We start from the raw sequence: 21,142 nt of genomic DNA, 5'->3' as shown, positions 1-21,142 counted from the left end.
AAGCATGGTAATCTGGTGGATCAACATGTCAGTAATAGGGATGGGTTCTCCTAGCCAGAGACACCCATCATCCACCAGGGTGAGAAATTTTCTAACACAAATGGTGTTAATGATTGTTTGGCTGAAATGCAGCACCCAGAGCATGTTTAGTAGGCTTGCTATCTCAACTCCCGCGACCCACTTCATTAGCTCCAGTCATGTTAGTCTAGTTTCCTCATCGTAAATTTTGGCCAAATATTTATTCGACACAAGCTGTGGGAACTTCTCATGGTCTTTTAAGTCCCAATCCTCTAGCTTGAGTGATGGAATGCACCCCAATAGCATGCCCTCAAACACCACCTTCTCTAGCAACAATGGTGTAGAGACCATGAATTTGGCGGTGTTCAGATCTTCAGGCACCTTGTCTTTTCCCTTACATGGTGGGATGTACTTCAGGAGCCAATTCGTATGCTCACCCTCTTCAACATCCATCTCCTTGATTCCTCCACAAAGCTCCTCTTCATATAAGTCAAGGGGCTCATGCAGTTGTTGTGTTTTGTCCATTTTTCCCTTCTAGTGAATCTCTATGGAAATTTTTCGTAGTGATTGCCGCATCAGAACTCGTTGTAGCTTCTTTTTCTTTTTATCAGTAGGAGAAAGATTAGGTCTAGGAGACCTAGGCATTGAAACTCTCATAGGAATAAGGGGAGGTTCTTCAGTGGAGGGTGTGGCTTTAGATGGCGCAAATTTGGTTTCAAGACGAATTGCAATCATGCTTGCCAGAAAATGATCATGAAGAAACATAGGTACATCAGCCAACCCTGGTCATGAGAAGAGCTTGTCCCAATCCGGGTCGGACATACAGTTCAACTCTTGGTGCAATACAAGGCAGAAAACCTTAAACTTAATTCTTAGGATGCAAAGTGTTCTAATGTTGGCTAGTCTACCAGATTTATAGGTGAATTTGAATTCAAATCCAACCGTTCCCTCTAATTTTCTATCATAAATGCATCTTTGGCAGTAGATTTCCAAATATTTTCCCCATAAATGTGCCCTCCCTGCTCCTCCTAACGAAAATTGTGCCATCCAATCATCTACAGTGCACCCAATGACTACTTTTTGACCAGCCTGCATGGAACCAACCTCCATGGCGTAGTCATCTTAGCGCAACTCCCCTTGGTGGCCTACTTTCTTCCATTGCACAACCCCCTTACTTTGTCTTTCCAACTTTTGGGCAGTGTAGTTTATAATCCTGTACTTCTTTGCAGCTACCTGGAGTACTAAGACTATCCTGCCATCATATAGTCATTGCATAGGGGCGAGATTCACTTTGTACAACTTCAATCAACTGTAGTTGACTTTTCCTGGAAATAATTCCCCATTTAGCTTCGCGAGATGAACTACACCTCCATCTATAATTTCCTTGACTACATAGGGTCCAAGCCAATGCATTTGAAAATTTATATGAAATTCCGTAAACTTGTTTTCATATAATAAGACCAAATCATTAACGTGGAAGGTGAGTTGCATTATATGTCAATTGTTCCATGCCGTTTCGCTCTCCTTTAACACTTTTTGGTGAAATCCTACTAAAAACTGAACCGCTTCCAACTCCATTAGCTGTGCAAGGTGCTCCTCCATAGTATCGCGATTCACCATATTGGTCATTGCTACAATGTGTAGACTTAACACAATATATTCCATGGGCATCACAGCATCCTCCCCAAAAACCAATCTGAAAGGGGTTTTGCTTGTCATCTTTTTGCATGTAGTTCTATATGCCCACAGGACTGGTGGTATGCATACATCCCAATCATTTCACTTCACATTGCAAACCTTCGTTAGAGAACTCTCCATAATTTTGTTGAAGGCTCCAACTATACCATTAGGTTTAGGATGATAGGGTGTACTCTTTTGATTATAGACCTAGAATTATTCAAGTATCACAGCAATCGTTTCATTTAAGAAATGTGTACCCTTATCGCTCATTAATATCTTAGGACATCCAAATCGGGATAAGAAATATTTGAAGATAAAATTCATATAAGTAGTTATGGTACAGTCCATTACCTACTGTGCTTTTTCCCATTGCTGCAGGCATTCATTTGTTGTAATAATATATCGTGCTCTAGTAGTCTTTTCGTATGGTTGGATCAGAACCAAAAAATCAATCGCCCACTTATCAAACGTTTGGAAAGTGATCTGTGGATTCAAAGGCAATTTGTCCCTCCATGATGGTATCACTGTCCTTTGGCAAGCATGGAATGCCCTACAATACACTTTTGCATCCTTATGTACCATTGGCCACCAAAGTCCTACACGCAGGATATTCTACGCAGCTCCTTTTCCTGCATAGTGGCCTCCCGCCACTCCTCCATTCGCTTCTACAAGGATGCCCGTTCGTTCAAACTCTAGAACATATCGTCGAAGTATCTCATTGCAACCCATTTTATACTAGTGTCTAGCAGTCACAGAAAAATCAGCTACGCAAACAACCAACTCCTTCTTTTAATGCACAGAATATCCTTTTGGGGTTGTGCTAGTTGTTAAAAACTAGATTATGTAAGCAAAGTGATCATCTATGACAAGAATAACAAAGAGTTGCACATCAAGCAATCCTTCTTCCAAACTAGTAGGTTCATCTCCAAACTCAATCCAGGAGAGATGATTAGGATCAACATTCAATCCTCCAAGCTTCACAATTACATCAAAGTCATACTCCTGAAAGAGTAATAGCCATTTGCATATCTTCCCCCCCCAACACAAGCTTATTGACCAGGTATTTTACAGCAGAATGGTTTGTATACATCTTGAAGTACGTGCCTAACAGATAGTGCCAAAATTTTTGTAGCACGTACACCATAGCTAGTCCTTCGCACTTTGTAGTCAAGTAGTTCTTCCCTGCCTTAGACAACTTCCTACTCGCAAACTCTATAGGATCATCAATATCACCTTCACCTCGTTGAGTCAACACCACACCTAGCGTAATACGAGAAGCATCCACATGCACATGAAACTCCTTTTTCCAATCGAGGAATACGTGAATGGGTGCGGTGACAATTTTTTTCTTCAAAATATCTAAATTTTTCTAAGACTCTTCATCCTAGCAGAATGTCGTGTGTTTCCTCAAAAGTTTCTCCATTGGTGCAGTGACTTGTGCATATGCCTTAACGAACTTTCGATAATACCTCGTATGGCCCAGTGTCACATGAAGCTTTTACATTCTTCGAGGCCTCCAAATTGAAAATAGTTGCTATCTTTGCAGGATCAACCATCAATCCCTGTTTTCAAACCACATGACCTAGCAATATTCCATAAGGGACACAGAAAATGTATTTCTTCAAATTCAGGGATATATGATGTCTACAATAAGTATCCAACATAAGGTAGAAACTTGCAACATGGTGCTTTACCAACCCAAATACAGTCCAATCATCAAAGTATACTTCTAAGAACCCATGGATGAATTCCTTAAAAGATTCAATTACTACTCGTGAGAAGATTGCAGGTGCATTCTTCAGTCCAAATGGAATTACCATATATTGAAAACATCCGCACTCCATCCCAAAGGTGGTCTTGTGTTGGGTTGTGTTATATTCTTTCCACGTAGTTAACAGGGGGTTTGAAGAGCACCCGTAACCCCACTTTATGGGGTTCGAGGCAGCACCCTGGAAAATTTTGGTTTTGGACCCTATGTTAGGTTGGGCGGACCCACCTATGGTTTTGTGCATGATTTTCGCACATGTTTTTTGGACACGATGGTTTTCGGTCCATGGTATTAGACGTGATGGTTTTTTGGTCCATGTATTGGATGCTTTGGCATGTATAAATATGTATTGTAACATTGAAAGGAATATAATGAAAAATCAAGCTGGTAGTCCCAGTTTTGGGATCCAGGGGAAAATATCTGTGTATATGTGTTTTATGTGTTATGATCACGCATTGTTTATTTTCTATGTTTTAGAATTCATATGCAGGTAATTTCTGTACGAGGTTAAAACCTACATTTGGTATCAGGGTTGTTTTGGCTTCAAGGGGACGCCTTTATTGCTGAGGGGTTTCGCTCGGGCTTGTGGTAGACCCTGTTCAGTGGGAGATCTGTGAGATCAATTCTGGTGGTGAAAGAAGATGGCGAGCAGTGGAAAGATAGAGATCGAGAAATTTAATGGTTAGAGTTTTTAGTTGTGGAAACTCAAGATGGAGGATCTGTTGGTGGATAAAGACCAGTGGACCATGGTAGATCCAGGTACTAAACCAACAGGAGTGTCCGATGAAGAATGGAAGAAGTTGGATCAGAAGGCAAAGAGCACAATATGATTGTGTGTCTCAGATTCAATATTGCTGAATGTATCAGGGGAAGCTACGATGAAGGCTTTGTGGGACAAGTTAGGGACTTTGTACCAATCTAAGTCTCTGGTGAATAAACTGTTCCTGCGTAAAAAGATGTATAACCTGAGGATGAAAGATGGAGACTTGGTGACATAGCATCTAAATGCATTTAACACTGTGGTAAGTCAGTTAGAATCTATTGATATTAAAATTTCGTATGAAGATAAGTGCATCAGTTTGTTGTGTTTTCCACCAGATTCGTGGGATAGTCTGGTTATTGCAATAGGTAGCAATGCAACTGCCTTGCAGTTTGATGAAATAGTCTTAGCCTTGCTGACGGAGGAGATGAAACGGAAAAATATGGAGAGCCAAAATGGTGATGCCTTTTCTGTACGAGGACGGTCCCAGAACAAAAACAAAAATAAGTCATCGAGTGGGAGATCTAAATCTAGAGGGAGATCTAAACCTCCAAGAAAACCTGTAAAGGTGGTGTGCTGGAAATGTGGAAAGGAAGGCCACTTCAAAAGGGACTGTAAATCTAAAGCTCCTGATAAAGGAAAGGGATCTGATGAGGCTCCTTCTGCAGAGGAAAAAACCACCTCAGATGAAGTTGTGGATGTGTACTTGGCTTCTTCAAGTACACATGTAGATCATGAGGCATAGTTGATTGACTCAGGTGCATCCTTTCACTTCACTCCCCATAGAGAGTGGTTCTGTGAGTATGAGAAATATGATGGTGGTGATGTCTTCTTGGGGGATGACAGGAAGGATAGAATCATTGGTCGTGGAAAAGTAAAGTTGAAGTTGCAAGGTGGAAGGGTTAGAACACTTCCGGGTGTTCTGCATATTCCTACATTAGCCAGAAACCTGATTTCTGTTAGTAAGTTGGATGATGCAGGTGTAAAAATAGTGTTCGAGAAGGATACCTACAAGATGGTTCGAGGAGCACTGGTATTGATGCGGGGAGTTCGGATTGGAACTCTGTACAAGCTGCAAGGTAGCATTGTTGTTGATGGGTGCAACAGTTCCGTGGTTCCTGAAAGTGGAGCAGAAAATCTAGTGGTCTCTAGAGAAAAGACCATGCTGTGGCATCAAAGGCTTGGACATATTAGAGAGAAGGGCCTTAGAATACTTCATGGTAAAGGTATGGTAGAAGGTATGAGTAATAACTCTCTAGATTTTGATTTCTATTAAAATTGTGTATACGGGAAGCAAAATTAGGTGAGTTTCCCCTCTGGTGCTAAGAGGGCGAAACATATATTAGAGCTTGTGCACAGTGATGTGTTTAGAACTGTGAAGGTTCCATCACTGGGTAAGTCTGTGTACTATGTATCATTTATAGATGACTTCTCAAGGAATACATGGATATATTTCCTTAAGAAGAAATCTGAAGTCTTTGATAGGTTTAAAGAATTTAAGGCTCTAGTGGAAAACCAGACAGAGAAGAAGATAAAGGTGTTGAGGATAGATAATGGTGGAGAGTTTGCAGTGAGGAATTTGAATAATTCTGCAAGAAGTGTGGTATAGCACGGCAGAAGACTACGCCATATACACCTCAGCAAAATGGGGTTGCAGAAAGAATGAACAAGATGTTGATGGAAAGGGCAAGAAGCATGCCCAGTGGTGCCGGGTTAGGACAGGAATTCTAGGTAGAGGCAGTGGATACTGCATGTTACCTAGTCAATAGGTCACCTTCATCAATGTTGGAGGATAAAACTCCACAAGAATTATGGACTGGTAAGAAACCCTCTCTTTCACATCTGAGGGTATTTAGATGTGATGCATATGTACATGTTCCAAAGGAGAAAAGAACAAAGTTGGATAGTAAATCTGAAAAGTGCATCTTTATTGGGTATAAGGATGGTTTAAAGGGTTATAAGCTTTGGAACCCAGTAACAAGGAAGGTTATGTACAGCCAAGATGTGGTGTTCAGAGAGGTTAAAGATGTTATTAAACATGAAGTCCAACCAAAGGAACCTGAGAAGATAGAGTTTGAGCTAAAGGAGGAAGAATCAGACTCTATAGGAGAGGAGGAATCAGAAGATGAAGAGCCACAAACTCCTGCTGTGAGAAGATCAGTTCGAGAAAGAAGGGAGCCAGAAAGGTATAGTCCATCTACTTTCTGTTCAAATTTTTCTTTGTCTATTACTATGATGATCCCAGAACTGTGAAGGAATCAGTGGATTCAGAGGATGGAAAACTTTGGAAAGAGGCCATGGTTGACGAAATGGCATCTTTGCACAAAAATGAGGCTTGGGATCTGATGGAGTTTTCGGCTAGAAGGAAACCCATTGGCAGCAAATGGGCGTTCAAAAAGAAGACAAATGTAAAAGGAAAAGTGGAGAAATACAAAGCTCGGTTGGTAGCAAAAGGTTATTCCCAGGTGTCGGGAATTGATTTTGGTGATATTTTTTCTCCTGTTGCCAAGGTAACTTATATTATATTACTTTTATTTGTTGCTGCTGCTTTTGATTTTGAGGTAGAATAGATGGATGTGAAGACAACATTTCTTCACAGGGATCTGGAAGAGGAGATCTACATGAAGCAACCTAAAGGCTTTGCGGTGAAGGGTAAGAAAGAACTGGTATGTAAGTTAAAGAAGTCTCTATATGGGTTAAAAAAGTCACCAAGGATGTGGTATCAGAAATTTGATACATTTATACGAGGACTTGGCTTCACTAGAAGCAAAGCAGATCACTCTGTGTATTTTAAATTAATTGGTGACCGTGTTATTTATCTGGTTTTATATGTGGGTGATATGTTGTTGGTTGGAAATGACAAAGAAATTATCCAGGATTTAAAGACCCAATTGTCCTCCAAATTCAACATGAAAGATCTTGGTGCTGCAAACTATATTTTGGGCATGGAAATTAAATGAGATTAGGCAAAGAGGAAGCTCTAGTTAAACCAGAGGAAGTATGTGGACACAATACTGTAGAGGTTTAATATGCAGGATAGTAAACCGGTGAAGGTTCCTATTCCTGTAGGTGTAAGGTTATCTGTTGAACAATGTCCCAAGACACAAGAAGAGGAAGAGGACATGTCTCATGTTCCATATGCAAGTGTAGTCGGTAGCCTAATGTATGCAATGGTCTGTACTAGACCAAACATTGAACATGCAGTGGGAGTATTGAGCAGGTTTATGTCAAAACCAGGGAAGGAGCACTAGATAGCAGTGAAGCGGGTTTTTAGGTATTTGCGTGGCACTAGTGATTATGGTCTGTGCTACCAAGGAAGACTAGGATTGGATAGAGTGTTGGATATTCGTGGCTTTGTTGATGCAGGCTAGGCTGGAGATCTAGATCAGAGAATATCTACAAGTGGGTATGTGTTTAACCTATTTGGAGGTGCAGTCAGTTGGATGAGTAAGAAACAATATGTAGTGGCACTATCAACTACAGAGGTAGAATACATGGCAGCCACTCATGCAAGTAAGGAAGAAGTTTGGTTACAGAGATTGTGTTCAAGTATGGGGTTAGTACAGGAAGCTATAAGGATACACTGTGACAGCCAAAGTGCAATTTTCTTGGCAAAGAACCCTGCATATCATTCAAAGACAAAGCACATTGATGTTCAATATCACTTTGTGAGGGATATGATAGAAGAAAAAAAGGTGTTGCTGGTAAAGGTGGACACTTTGAAGAATATTGCAGATGCATTGACAAAATATATGAGCTCTAAGAAGTTCTCATGGTGTAGAGAGACAATGGGCATTTTAGGGCTGGGAAAATGACTAAGCTCTCTTGTGACCCCCTGTGGAAAGTAAACAACAAGTGGGAGACTATTGGGTTGTGTTATATTCTTTCCACGTAGTTAACAGGGGGTTTGAAAGGGCACCTGTAACCCCACTTTATGGGGTCTGGGGCAGCACCCCGGAAAATTTTGGTTTTGGACCCTATGTTAGGTTGGGCGGACCCACCTATGGTTTTTTGCATGATTTTCGCACATGTATTTTTAGACGCGATGGTTTTCGGTCCATGGTATTGGACGCAATGGTTTTTCGGTCCAATGTATTGGATGCTTCAGCATGTATAAATATGTATTCTAACATTGAAAGGAATATAATGAAAAATCATGCTGGTAGTCCTGATTTTGGGATCCAGGGGAAAATCTCTGTGTATGTGTTTTATGTGTTATGATCATGCATTGTTTATTTTCTGGGTTTTAGAATTTGTATGCAGGTAATTTTTGTATGAGGTTAAAACCTACATCTTGTTGCAACCCTCTGATGCGATCTTAATCTAATGGTACCCCAAGAACCCAATGAACGAATATGCCACCTACCCTGCAACATTATACAATACTTCATCTGTAAATGGTGTTGGAAATGGGTCATGAATGCACGCAATATTAAGCTTCCTCAAATCTACACATATTTGGATTTCATCATGTTCCTTTTTCTCCTGAACCACCATAAGACTTACCCATTCTGATTCCTCGACTGGCTTAATGATCATCGAGTCGAGCATCTTGTCCAACTCTTTGCGCACCCTTTCCTTATATTTGGGATTCAAACAGTAGCGTCGTTTTTTTACAGGGTTCATATCAGGCTTCAAATTAATATTCATCACACCTAGGTCCCCTTCTATCCCCTTTAGATCTGAGAACTTGGTGGGAAACAAGTCCTGGTATTCACGCAACAATTCCGCAACCTTATCAATTGTATCCTCATCCCAATATTCGCCTATTTAGCAGACGTCTACTATGCATCTATTACAATGTTTACCTGTCTAGTCTTCAAAGGTTTCAAAATTTCAAGGATTACTGCTTTGGGTCCTTCAACTTCGCATTGTCCCTCAGACTCTGGAATGTTGATATTTCTAGGATCATCTTCTTCTTCTTTTGTGGTCACATTATAGCATTCCAACGCATGTCACAAGTGCCTATTCGAGTCTGGTTGAATCAATTCTACTGGGTCCTCAGGAATTCTAAATATCTCATCCTTAATTTCTTGGAGTGCTTCATCAATACATTCAAAGACATCCTTAAAGATGAAGGTTATCAGGAAACTTTCCTTGAGGATATCCCATTCAGTTGTTCCATGGTGTAGCTCTGTTTCCAGGTACCAATTCATTGGAATGGTATCCAAAGTGTGAAAAGAGATATGTACCCATTTAGGTTGAGGATTTTCTCCCCATGCTTTAGTCCACCACGCCAGATGCTTACGTGGATCATATTTTCCAGTATATTTATTCATCATACAGGGATTGGCATACCTAAACCTGAGCTTCACCGTTCACCTTTATTCTTTCCAATCAGCAAATTTGTTCTTATGAGTACCCCACCAATGGGCAAGCATAGCATGCAATGCTAGATCTAATGCCTAAAACTTATGTTCTTCTCGCACCTCCCATTCAAACTTATCCAAAAAAAAATTAGCATCATCCAATCCATCATAATTAGGTAGATTTCTTACCTCCATAGAAATGCAACGAAGCGATTTGGTCAACATGTTGCATCGCAACGAAGAGACTTCATGTAATCTGTTCTACTAATGCTCGAGCTCTTTGTCAAAATATGAGGTGTAGGAGCTATATTTTTCCCATGTAATTCATCCATCTGTTGTATGATTGATCCAATCCTCATCTCATGTAGTGATCATATATATCTAACCTAGATTGTCCTCTTCTTCATAATTGTGAATTGGTTCTATGTATCACACACCTTCAAATGGATCTAAGGGGACAATTACTCGAAGCTCTTTTCTTTCAAATATCACTCTTCGTTTCTTAAGATTAATGATTGCATCCATTTCAAAGGCCCAATCAATGCCTAATAGTGTAGGGTAAGGATTACTATCATCCACTATCTCGATCATTTCAAAATCAACCAAAGAGCTTGCTCCTTCAATATTCACCGTTACCCCATACAAGCACCCCATAGGAATTATTTTCTGATGATTGGCCATACAAATATGGATAGGAGACTATTGTAGCATAGGTCTCCCCATCCTTTCCCAAGTTTTCCTTGGTAGCACATTCACACCAGATCCTATATCAAGAATTACCTACTCCATTTCATACTCCCTAATCTATGTTGTTAGCCTCATTTCACAGCCTATTTGTTTATTTCTTTTTCCCATTTTTCATACAGTGTGTGGTTCTTGAGGATTTTTTACCTTACTTGTATAGTTATCAATTAACCCTTCTACTATCTTTCTATCCCATAACAACTTCATATAACTCTTTAGAAAGGTGGCTAATAGTGAAGGATCTACGTCTTTTGCTTTGTTGTTTCTGCTAGACTCATCCTGACTTCCTGAGGTAGAGGCCTCAGCGAAGCTCTTTTTAGCTTTCATAAAGGTCGAATCCAACTTCCTTCTCCTCAACCTTGCGTACTCGTCCTTCAATTTCTAGTTGCTTCCCCTTATCTTCTCCTGTGGCAATACCATTGCACGTTACTATGTTAATGCTAGGCTCTTCTTCGTGAGGTTTCGTCCTCATCATCTGAATGTTTAGTGTAGGTGTTTGCATCTTCTTCTCCTACATCTTGGCTATTAGTATTGGGAAATCTTCTAAGACATGATCAAACTTTCAGCAATACTGGAGGGAGGGATGCGTTGGGTTCTGACCGTCGCACGCAAAATTGCCTGATTCTCCAAAAGTATAACAAATCATTTTTTCGTGACCCCTTCTAGCCCCTCTTCCTCATCCTCTTCCTCAACCCTAGAACCCTCCACGTATTGCACTTGTGCTTTGATCCTGAGGCTGATTTTCTGTTTGCATTCCATACATGGGGGTTCGCTCCATCATTAGTTCATAGCTCCGACAATTGTTTTCATCATGCCCAACTAATTTACAGAAAGTACAAAATAGTTGTTGTGGTGTTTGTACAAATTTTTGTAGGAGATGGCAGTTATCAGTCGCATGCTTCCCAGCTACCTGACGGATAGCGCACCATAAGGGTGCTCCTGTGCTCAATCCAACGATGTTTTCTAGTTTTAGAGGAATAAGGCCTCCCCCAATGAGGTAGTTCTGATAAGCAGGACCATGGTCCTTACCATGAACTTGGACCTTACACTTCAGGCACAAAACTTTTGCGCGCACCTCTGTCTGGACTTCCTTTCCCTTCTTCAGGCTCTGCAATTCCATGTACGAACTCGTCAGTTGCAATTGAATCTACTGTACCCCTATATTGGTATCTTGCACTAGCGAAGCTTCTAATATCATGGAGATCTCCACTGCCTCTATTTGTGTTCCTATTTTCTCTTGTGACAATGGTGATCTCAGATGTGGTAGGAGTGAAGCAATATACTAGTCTCTATGTTGAGTATCTGTAATAGTCATATTAGCTTATTGAATCAAACATTTTAATCATTGACAAAAGTCCCATGCAGACTCATTTACCCTCTATTGAATCTCCTTGAACTCTATTACAGACTGAGCCTGATATTTGAGCTTCTTGAATTCTCTATTTAGTGCTTTTTGGGTCTCTAACATAGTCGCAGTGGGCCTATCTATGCAAAACTTGATGTGCCAACTTAGCACTCTATCCTGCAGTGCTATAACTAGTTGTGATTTCTTCATATTTTCATCAATTATTTGTTGTGCCATCCATACAACATCTATGATAAACCATAATTGTTTGGGGTCTTCAATTCCCACACCCTTAAACACAAAAAATTTCATTGTATTTTCCATATTAAATGATGGGGGTGGGGTTGGAGGTAAAGTCAGGGGTGTAGGTGTAGGTGTGTGAGGCAGAGGTGGAGTGGATGGATGAGGTATTCCTACGATACCCTGACTTACAAGCTATAGCGCCCTTTGCAGTGTTTTTAGAATATTACCTTCTTCGTCACTATCCAAAGATCATAATAGAAAATTTTATTTAGAACATGGTTCTTCATTCCTTATGAATGTTCTCCCACTTTGCATAGTCCCAAACATCAATTTAAAGGCATAACTTATTTTTCACACAATAGCATTTTAATCCAAGTCTTTAGAGATTTCAGGTACTTACCTCATGGTCCTTTGAAGAACCTACGCTTTTCTTCACTGTAGCTAACGAACGTATCAATTACAAATTTAGTGATGAATCCTTCTAGAATCTGATCAATCCAGTGGTCGACGACCCGCGTGATGTTAGTTTCTAAAGCCTCCAAACACTTTACCAGTTCAAGATTCCACATAATAGGGTCGTCAAGCTTCCACATACCTTTACTATCCACTAATTTGGACAGACACTCATGCAATTCATAGGGGAAAGCAAAGAAGAATAGTTCATGTTCATCTGTAGATAAGTATCTATTCAGCCACTCTTCCTTTTACAAGCGTGGATTTATGTTCTCTTGAGCTACAAATGAGTGCAATTTCCAATCACTCCACTTCTCAATTTCTTTCTTAGTGGGGAACCACTTATCACACATCCCTTTAGCAAGATCCCAATCCCGGTAACGAAACCATTTGTTGGCTTGATGGGGCTTGATCCAGGTTTAATGTTAGTTGCACCAACCAACAAAACCCTAAACTACTGGTCATTTCAACAACAACCCACATAGTGTAGGCTGCAGTCTCACTTGAAGTAGTATTGGGGGATGACAGAACTAGGTTTCTGCATCCAGAGGCCTGTGTGATAGGTTCTTGCGGCTCCTAGGGCTTATTTCTACCTTCGTGAACCCTAATCCTTTCGAGACATATAATTACAATAATTCATTCAAATAACATCCAGATCTTCATGAAGGCCTTTAACTATTCATAACATGTATAATTTGTACTGATCTAAATCATTCATTCATATAAAGTGCAATGCAGAGAATATAGAAACTGCATAAGTAAGAACAAAGACACATATGCATAATAATTGGATCAAACAGTCTTTATTAGATGTAATCGTTTAGATACAGACTCTTTTCTCGCTATGCACTCAGTTGCAGGGGCTGGTGCACTCACCCTGTGCACTTATCAAGGTCTCCACACACTCAGCTACAGGAGCCTTCCCCTTCACCTAAGTACAGGAAATAGACCTTTCTTATCTTACCATACTTTCCCTTACAAATATTTCTATCAATTAGATTGTCCCTTAGACTAGCTATGACTCTTATATTTATAGCCTTGCTTTTACAATACCATGGTCTGCGGACCATGGGAAGGTCTCAAAACCTTCGTATCACCTACCCACCTAAGGAACTAAAGCCCCTTTGACTCTGACTAGCTTCGCGCTCCACTTCCACTTTTCACAGAGACTTTACATCTTTAGAAAAATAAATTACAAAATTTACCAAAATTTACCCTAGGGACCCTTTCCAACAATACTAAAGAATAATGTTCAAAGGTGTGCCTAATGAGAATGTAAACACAATGTAAAATAGATAGGAAATCATTCACACATTAATCTCTGAAACTACAAATATAAGATTGCTAGAAAATATATATTAATCTCAAAGTCTACAAAAATACACAAAGTTTTTCCAAAAAATATGAACCCTTGTTACTTACAAAATATTTGCTTAAATAATAAAAATAATATCTCAAACTGCTCTTGGTTTTCTAGAAGTAAAATCCAATAAAATCATAAAAAATCAAACAAATCTAGAAACTGTTGCAATATTTTTCAAATGATTGATGTTTTTGGTGAATTTGGAATGTTTTTCAAAATCTCCTAGTTGCTGAGTGTCTGCAAGATAATTGTTTAACCAATTGGTGTTGTTGATTTATGCTCCAAATTAGGACTACCCTACCACATACTCAAATTTGGAGTTGACCAAGTATCTCCTAATTTGATACTTTAATATTTTGTTGATAAATTCCCCTTTTGACTACCATTTATGGTCCCTTGGATGCTAAAAAAGTGAAAGATATGCCACCGATTGTTGTAATTGATTCTTCAAATCTGGATATACAAGAGTTGTGATAAGAAAATTGGGATATGATTTGTCCATCTATCCACAATTGTCTTCCTTCAAATCTAGATCTACCCCAAAAAATATTCCAACTATTGAGTTGATGCCCAAGTCAAATTGATGAGATGGCTCGTCAACAACTATCCATACATTTTTTCTAGAGGAATCCTGAACGATAGGCTTCAAAGATCCATTCGAATATACAAAACTATGATAGCTGTGTAAAAACTGAAAGAATTTTTTTAGAAGAGCTCGTTCCCAACAAAAACCTCTTTTGGTTTTCAAAAATTCATTTCTAGTTGTTCAGAAACCATGCTCTAAGTTACTGTCTTTTACAAGAAAAAATAGAGTAAAACAAAGTGTTCGAAATAGTAAGTTCACCATGGATCTCAAGCTTGATTCATCAAAACTGAAGCTTGGTTTTTGAATCCAACTTGCTTGAGTTTTATCATGATCAAAGCCTCTTATCATTTCCTCAATCATGTCATTAACTTTGATAATGATTATCACATTTGGTGGTGGTAAATTGAAAAAAAAAAATCATTTTGGGAAAATTTAATAACATGCCACGCCAACTAATTTATCAGCGCCATTTTTTAAATGATGATAGGTTATGTGGTAACTTGATTTGTCAGTGCTCACTTGTTCAGAAATTAAAACAATTTTTGATGCTTGATTTTTCAATTCTTTCACTTTAAATGTTTTCAACCGGCACTGACAAATTAATTGTCAATGCTTTCATTTTAAATTTTTTGAACCAGTGCTAACAAATTGATTGTCAGCGCACTTGAAAATTTTATGAAAAAATTAAATAATTGTTCCAAGTCATTACCTCTGAACCCTTTATCTTAAAACTAAATTTTGATAAGAACTGACTCCAATGGGGATGATGTCACCTTAAGAGGTAGAAAAGAATCCCCGTAGACCAAGTGCCTAGTCATTGGGTGACTCCCAAATCTTTAAAACCAATTCATTCTCCAAATCTGAAACCTGTGACCTATAAATTGTTCTTGTCCCAATATGAAAACACTGATGCAAACTAAACTATCCCACATACCAATAAAAACCAACTAATCACTAAAATGTTGATGAAGACTACAAACTACTAAAGCGAAAACCAAACATGCTACAAATCTAACTGATACTACAATCAAATTGAGATTGAAAACATGCTCTAGTGATGAACTTATTTATGTACAACCAACCTATTCTAACAACTGAAATCCACTACATTAAGTGAAACAAAAATGCCAATGCAACCAATCAAATAGTTGCTCAAATGATGTGACTCCTTGACTTTGCTTGAATAATGTCCAAACTAGACAATGTAATGACAAAGACAACTGATGATAAACCTGATTCTCATAGTGGAAACATGGTTTAACATTTCAGTTGAAAATTCCTTCCATATACACAACTACATGATCCTATAAGAGAAATTTTGTTTGCTAATCCTCAAGATATCATGTGACTTAATTTTTATAATTGGATAGTTCATGTGTGTTCTCTTCTTCAACATATGGTGGTTTCAGCTGTGATTTTTCAAGCTCATGTACAAAAAAAAACATTCTTCAATCTCAATATCAAAGCGAAAGGAAACAATGTATCTTTTTTCTTCTGTTGAAATGAAACTTCAAAGGAATGAGCATGTAATGGAAGAATTTGGAATATTTCCTGAGCCTATAAAGCTTCAATATTTTTCTCAATATTCATGGAAAATTCATCCAAAAAATTATGAGCTTCTGAGCTACATTTGCATGACTGTAAATAAGAAGACAAAAATGAAGAAAAAAATGTATCCACTTCATCTTCTGTAAACATATCATTCCATACTCTAAAGCCTTGGATGGAAGTAGGGTCTACCACATACTCTTCCTTCGCCATCCATGTTTCCAGAAAGATAACCCAAAATCATGTTGCAGACCTTATGGATTTAACAAGGAAACTTTCAGCCCAACTTCTACATTTTCCTTGGAATGAATCATAAAACAGTCTAAGAAATACATCTTCATTCTTGATTTTAAGGAGATCAGTAAAGTCATGAAATTTTGAAATATGTTTCAAGGGAAAGCTCATATATTCTCCATTAAATTTAGGACCATTCCTAAAAAATAATTCATTTGTAGGAAGAGGATTTGGAAAAATAGGAAGGTATGTAAAGTCTAAACATGAAAACATCGAAACAATAGTAGTACTAGATGAGTTCTTCATTGAATCCAGTGTAGTCACATGTACATTATTCAAGCTTTAAATTCTTTAGACAGTGGATTTACCTTTCGTGTTTTCAAACTCTGGATTGGTTTACCATGGATTCACCCGGTGAATGATGCGGAACCTCTTGTGTATGATCCTTGTTCACCATCAATGATCGGAACTAGTCTTTTGTGGCCTTTCTCGGCGATGATTTAAACTTCATTCCTTGACAATGGCACCAAGTTGTTATCACTAAGAAATTACCCTGGGTGTGAAGGGAAATCAATGAGGAAAATTCAAACCCCTTTGGGATTGAAATATGGCCCTTCAATCTAGAGATGGATTTCTCCTTAACTCTTCTACTTAAGGTTAATGTAGTAGAAGCTCACTAATATGCTCATTGGCCATATTTAATTTGTAACAAATGAATTTGGTTTGGAAATAAAAGAAAGGGACCATTGGGCCTTTGACAGAAATAAATACTTTCTAATCATAGATTACATGAACAAATATACACAAAGGAAAGATATATTCTGATTTTTTTGATATATTATCATCAAGATATGGTATAAGACTGTAGAAAATAAACATAAAAAATAGAGCACTATTATTTCTACAAATGATATTCAGGTTGAAAAGAACATAAGTATTTCGAATAACATGAACTTGAGCATTCAATACGAATTCCAATTCATATAGATTTATTCAAACATTGAAGAATAATGTTCAAAGGTGTGGCTAATGAGAAGGTAAACACAGTAGAAAAAAAACAAGAAATCATTCACACATGAATCTACGAAACTATAGATATAAGATTTCTTATAGAAAAATATAGTAATCTCAAGGTCTACAATAATACACAATTTTTTTCCAAAACATCTGAATCCTTGTTACTTACAAAAGCCTTGCTTCATTAATAAAAATAATATCTCAAACTTATCTTGTTTTTCTCAAAGTAAAATCCACTAAAATCATAAAAGATCAAACAAATATGAAAATAGTTGCAATAGTTGTCGAATGATTGATGTTGCTTTTGAATTTGAAATGTTTTTCAAAATTTCCTGGTTGCCGAGTATCCACAAGATAAATTTTTCGCCAACTAGTGTTGTTGATTTTGTGCTCCAAATTAGGACTTCCCTACCACATACTCGAATCTGGAGTTTACCAAGTATCTCCTGATTTGATACTTTAATATTTTGTTGAAAAAATCCCCTTTTAAATACCATTTATGGTCCCTTGGATTCTAAAAAATTGAAATATATGCCATCGAATGTTGTAGTTGATTCTTAAAATATACATATGCAAGCTTTGTGCTAAGATAAATGGGATATGATTTGTCCATATATCCACAATTTTCTTCCTTCAAATCTATATCTTCCCTAAAGATTCTCCCAAATATTGATTTGATGCCTAAGTCGAATTGATGAGGTGGCTCATCAACAACTGTCCATGAAATTTTTCTAGCAAATTCCTGAAATATAGGAAATATAAATTCGAATCTCCAAATCCATGATAGACATGTAAAAATGAAAAAGGTTTTTTTTTAAATATCTTGTTCCCAACAAAATCCTCTTTTGGTTTTCAAAAATTCATTTCCAGCTGTTCGGAAACCACGCCCAAAGTGAATGTCTTTTATAGGAAAAATCATAGTCTTGTCATCATATTCAAAATTGTAAGTTCACCATGGATCTTGGGCTTGATTCATCAAATCTAAAGCTTTGTGTGCGAATCTAGCTTGCATGAGCTTTATCATGATTAAAGCCTCTTATCATCGCCTCAATCATGTCATCAAATTTGATAATGATTGTCACATTTTGCAATGGTAAATTCAACCATTTCTCATTTTGGGAAAATTTAATAACATGCCACACCAACTAATTTATCAATTCCATTTGTCAAATGATGATAGGTTATGTGGTAACTTTATTTTCTAGCGCTCGCTTATTCAGTAATTAAAAAAATTGTTGATATTTGATTTGTCAGTGCTTTCATTTTAAATTTTTTGAACTAACGTTGACAAATTAATTAACGATGCTTTTGTTTTAAATTTTTTGAGCCAGCGCTGACAAATTAATTGTCAGCACACTTGAAATTTTTATGAAAACCTTAAACAATTGTTCCAATCCATTACCTTTGAACCCTTTATCCTGAAACTAAACTGTGATAATAGGAGGATCTCAAGAACATCAAAGGCATCAAAGAGAAGGAGTTGACCTAGAGGAAATTTGAAAAGTACTTTCGAGAAAAGTACCTATCTAAGAAATATTATGACAAAAGAGCCAAGTGTGTGCACTTAAGTCTGAAATCCTAACCCCAGAGCATTCATATGTGCATGAGGGAGGAACGACTGAGTGTGAGTGCATAAATGTTAAGGTTCGGTTTATAGAACTTGGGTGGTAGAAAATTTGGAAGAAGTTGATGGATCGTCAATTTGGGTCATGTTATATATATATATATATATATATATATATATATAATTGGATGTTAATGCATAGCACGGGGGAAACGTGGGAACCCAACCATTGAATGAGTCAACAACTAATACACCCAAGCCAAGGGGCATTGAGGGGCTAGTTATGACCGCCACATGGATGCCATGTGATGGAGTGGTAACATGGTGCTTTTTGATTCGTTGGGACTCAAATTGCCAAATGTTTTGATTTAGAAGTTTATTGAAGTAAAAATTTATATCACTAGAATCATCTCAATGAGACAAATACAATGGTGATGTATAACTAAGGTCTTAAGTGATTTGATGAGATTGAAATTTTTATACCCCATTTCCATAACAACACCTCAGATCTTGGTTCAACGTAGTAACCACCTCCTTTAATCAGTGTTTTGGTAAGGGTTAGTGTTATAGACATTTTTGTGCCTTACAACATTGAGCATAAAATGTCCATAATCTAAGGGATCCAAAGTCCCTAAAAATGTTGTTCCTACCCCTAGAGGAACAAGGCTAACAAACCACAGCAATTCACAGAAGTTCTCCACCAGAAACTGCTCAAAAAAAAGTCAATTCAGGATCATTTCAGTGGCTCCACTAGCTGTTTGCGCTGAATGTCAAAGGCAACACTGGCTACCTGCGCTGAATGTCAAAGGAAACACTGGCTACCTGTGCTGAGCGAGAGTGGACATGTGGCAAGTTCATTTCTCAAGGTGTCAAAACCCAGGAAGCTTCCAAAATGACACTTGCCTCAGGGAATTCGACTGGTGATGAGTAAGAGGTTCCAAATCTCCAAGTGGAAGCAAGAACCTCCAAGTGGAATCAAGAACTGACAGAGGGAGAGGACACTAGTCAGATCTCAAGCTGACTCATCCTCTCTCCAAACATATATATATGGATCTCTCCTCCATGAGATCTAGAGGCTGGAATTTTGTTATTGCAAAGAATTGTTGTTGGTTTGAGATTGGAATCATTGGGTGCTTAGTGCTTTGAAGGGGGTGAAGATAGGAATTCCATTTGCTGGGAAGGAGATGCTGGATTGGAGCCCTCTGGGTTGTATCTCTTCCTGAACCTTGTTATTCATCAATAAATCTATCTTGGTTTCTCCTATATACTGATGTATTTTTGATGTATGATTGCATTAGTATGTTTAGTTTATTTCTAATCCTGAACTAGTTATGAATATGAATCCATGTCTTGTGTAGTGTTCTCTTCTTGTGATCTTGCAAAAACCTCTTGAAGCTGGGCGAGCGAGAAGGAAAGTAGCTGGGAACTCTCCAAGAGAAGAGAAGCCGGATCGAGGGACAAACGGAAGACACCGGTTAGTCCATCCATCTCTCTCTTCATTCTTAATTCATAAAGGAAGAATACTAGAATAGCTGTCTCTGTTTGTTGCTAAGGCACTGTCACACCTTAGGTGGATAGGATCGTCCTGCATAGGCATTTTTCCCCACAACAAATTGGCGACTCCGCTGGGGAGATCTGTTTAGTCATTTTATTTGTGTTTCTATCATTGTTGTTTCATAGACTTGACAGCAACAATCGAACTGCATTTGCTATTCCCAGATGCAAAGTAGACAGTTGCTGCTTTGATCCAATCACTGGACTTGTCTATGATCTGAACAATGGACTCACAAATGATTTGATGATCCTTTGTGATAGATCTTAGTACTCCCTCAAAGCATCCCTTTGATTGTACCTTGCTTGTTGCTTTTATTTGGCCTGAAACAGTAGATTAAATAGAAATCTGTGACCCAGAACCCAGTGAGAAACTCTTGTTTCTCCTTCAACGCGACAGCTGTGAAGAGGTTCTGCATTTCAACGCAGGTCCCGTGAAGGCTACCTGCGCTGAATGTCAAAACCCCTATGTTGAGGTTGCGCTGAACCAGTTTGGCCTTGTGCAGCTGGGGTTCTCTGCTCTGTTTTGCCCTGTTTTGATCTCTGATTTTTGCAGCCTGTAACCATCATAGGTACCAGTCTGATAACTCCTTTTCTCTGCTTAGATTCCGCCTCCTTTTGTACAAAACGACTGTGAGTGTTTTTATGTGTTTGTGACATCATTTGCAGTTTTCCTTTGCATGAGTGAAATAATCATCCTATAGCCCTTGATTCAGATCTGTTGATTGTGATCTTAGGAGAGAGTTCATTAGCTGTTTATAGTTGATTAAGTGTCAAAACAAGTGTTCATTTCGGAAATCGTTAAGTGTTGTAATCTCTTCTACCCTCTCTGATTTCGAAAGAGTAAACTTGTTTGCATTGGTCATTTAAAAGCAAATTCAAAGTTGTACAAAAAGCTTTCTTTGTAGGCATCAATATTAAGAAAGAGGAAAACAAACACCTGCATTATGCATTTGCAT

This window comes from Pinus tabuliformis, chromosome 1_2, assembly GCF_031772625.1.
Source record: "Pinus tabuliformis cultivar Carrire ecotype Pingquan chromosome 1_2, CPIR1, whole genome shotgun sequence".
Classification (NCBI taxonomy): Eukaryota; Viridiplantae; Streptophyta; class Pinopsida; order Pinales; family Pinaceae; genus Pinus; species Pinus tabuliformis.
Note: the sequence above shows the minus strand (reverse complement) of the source record.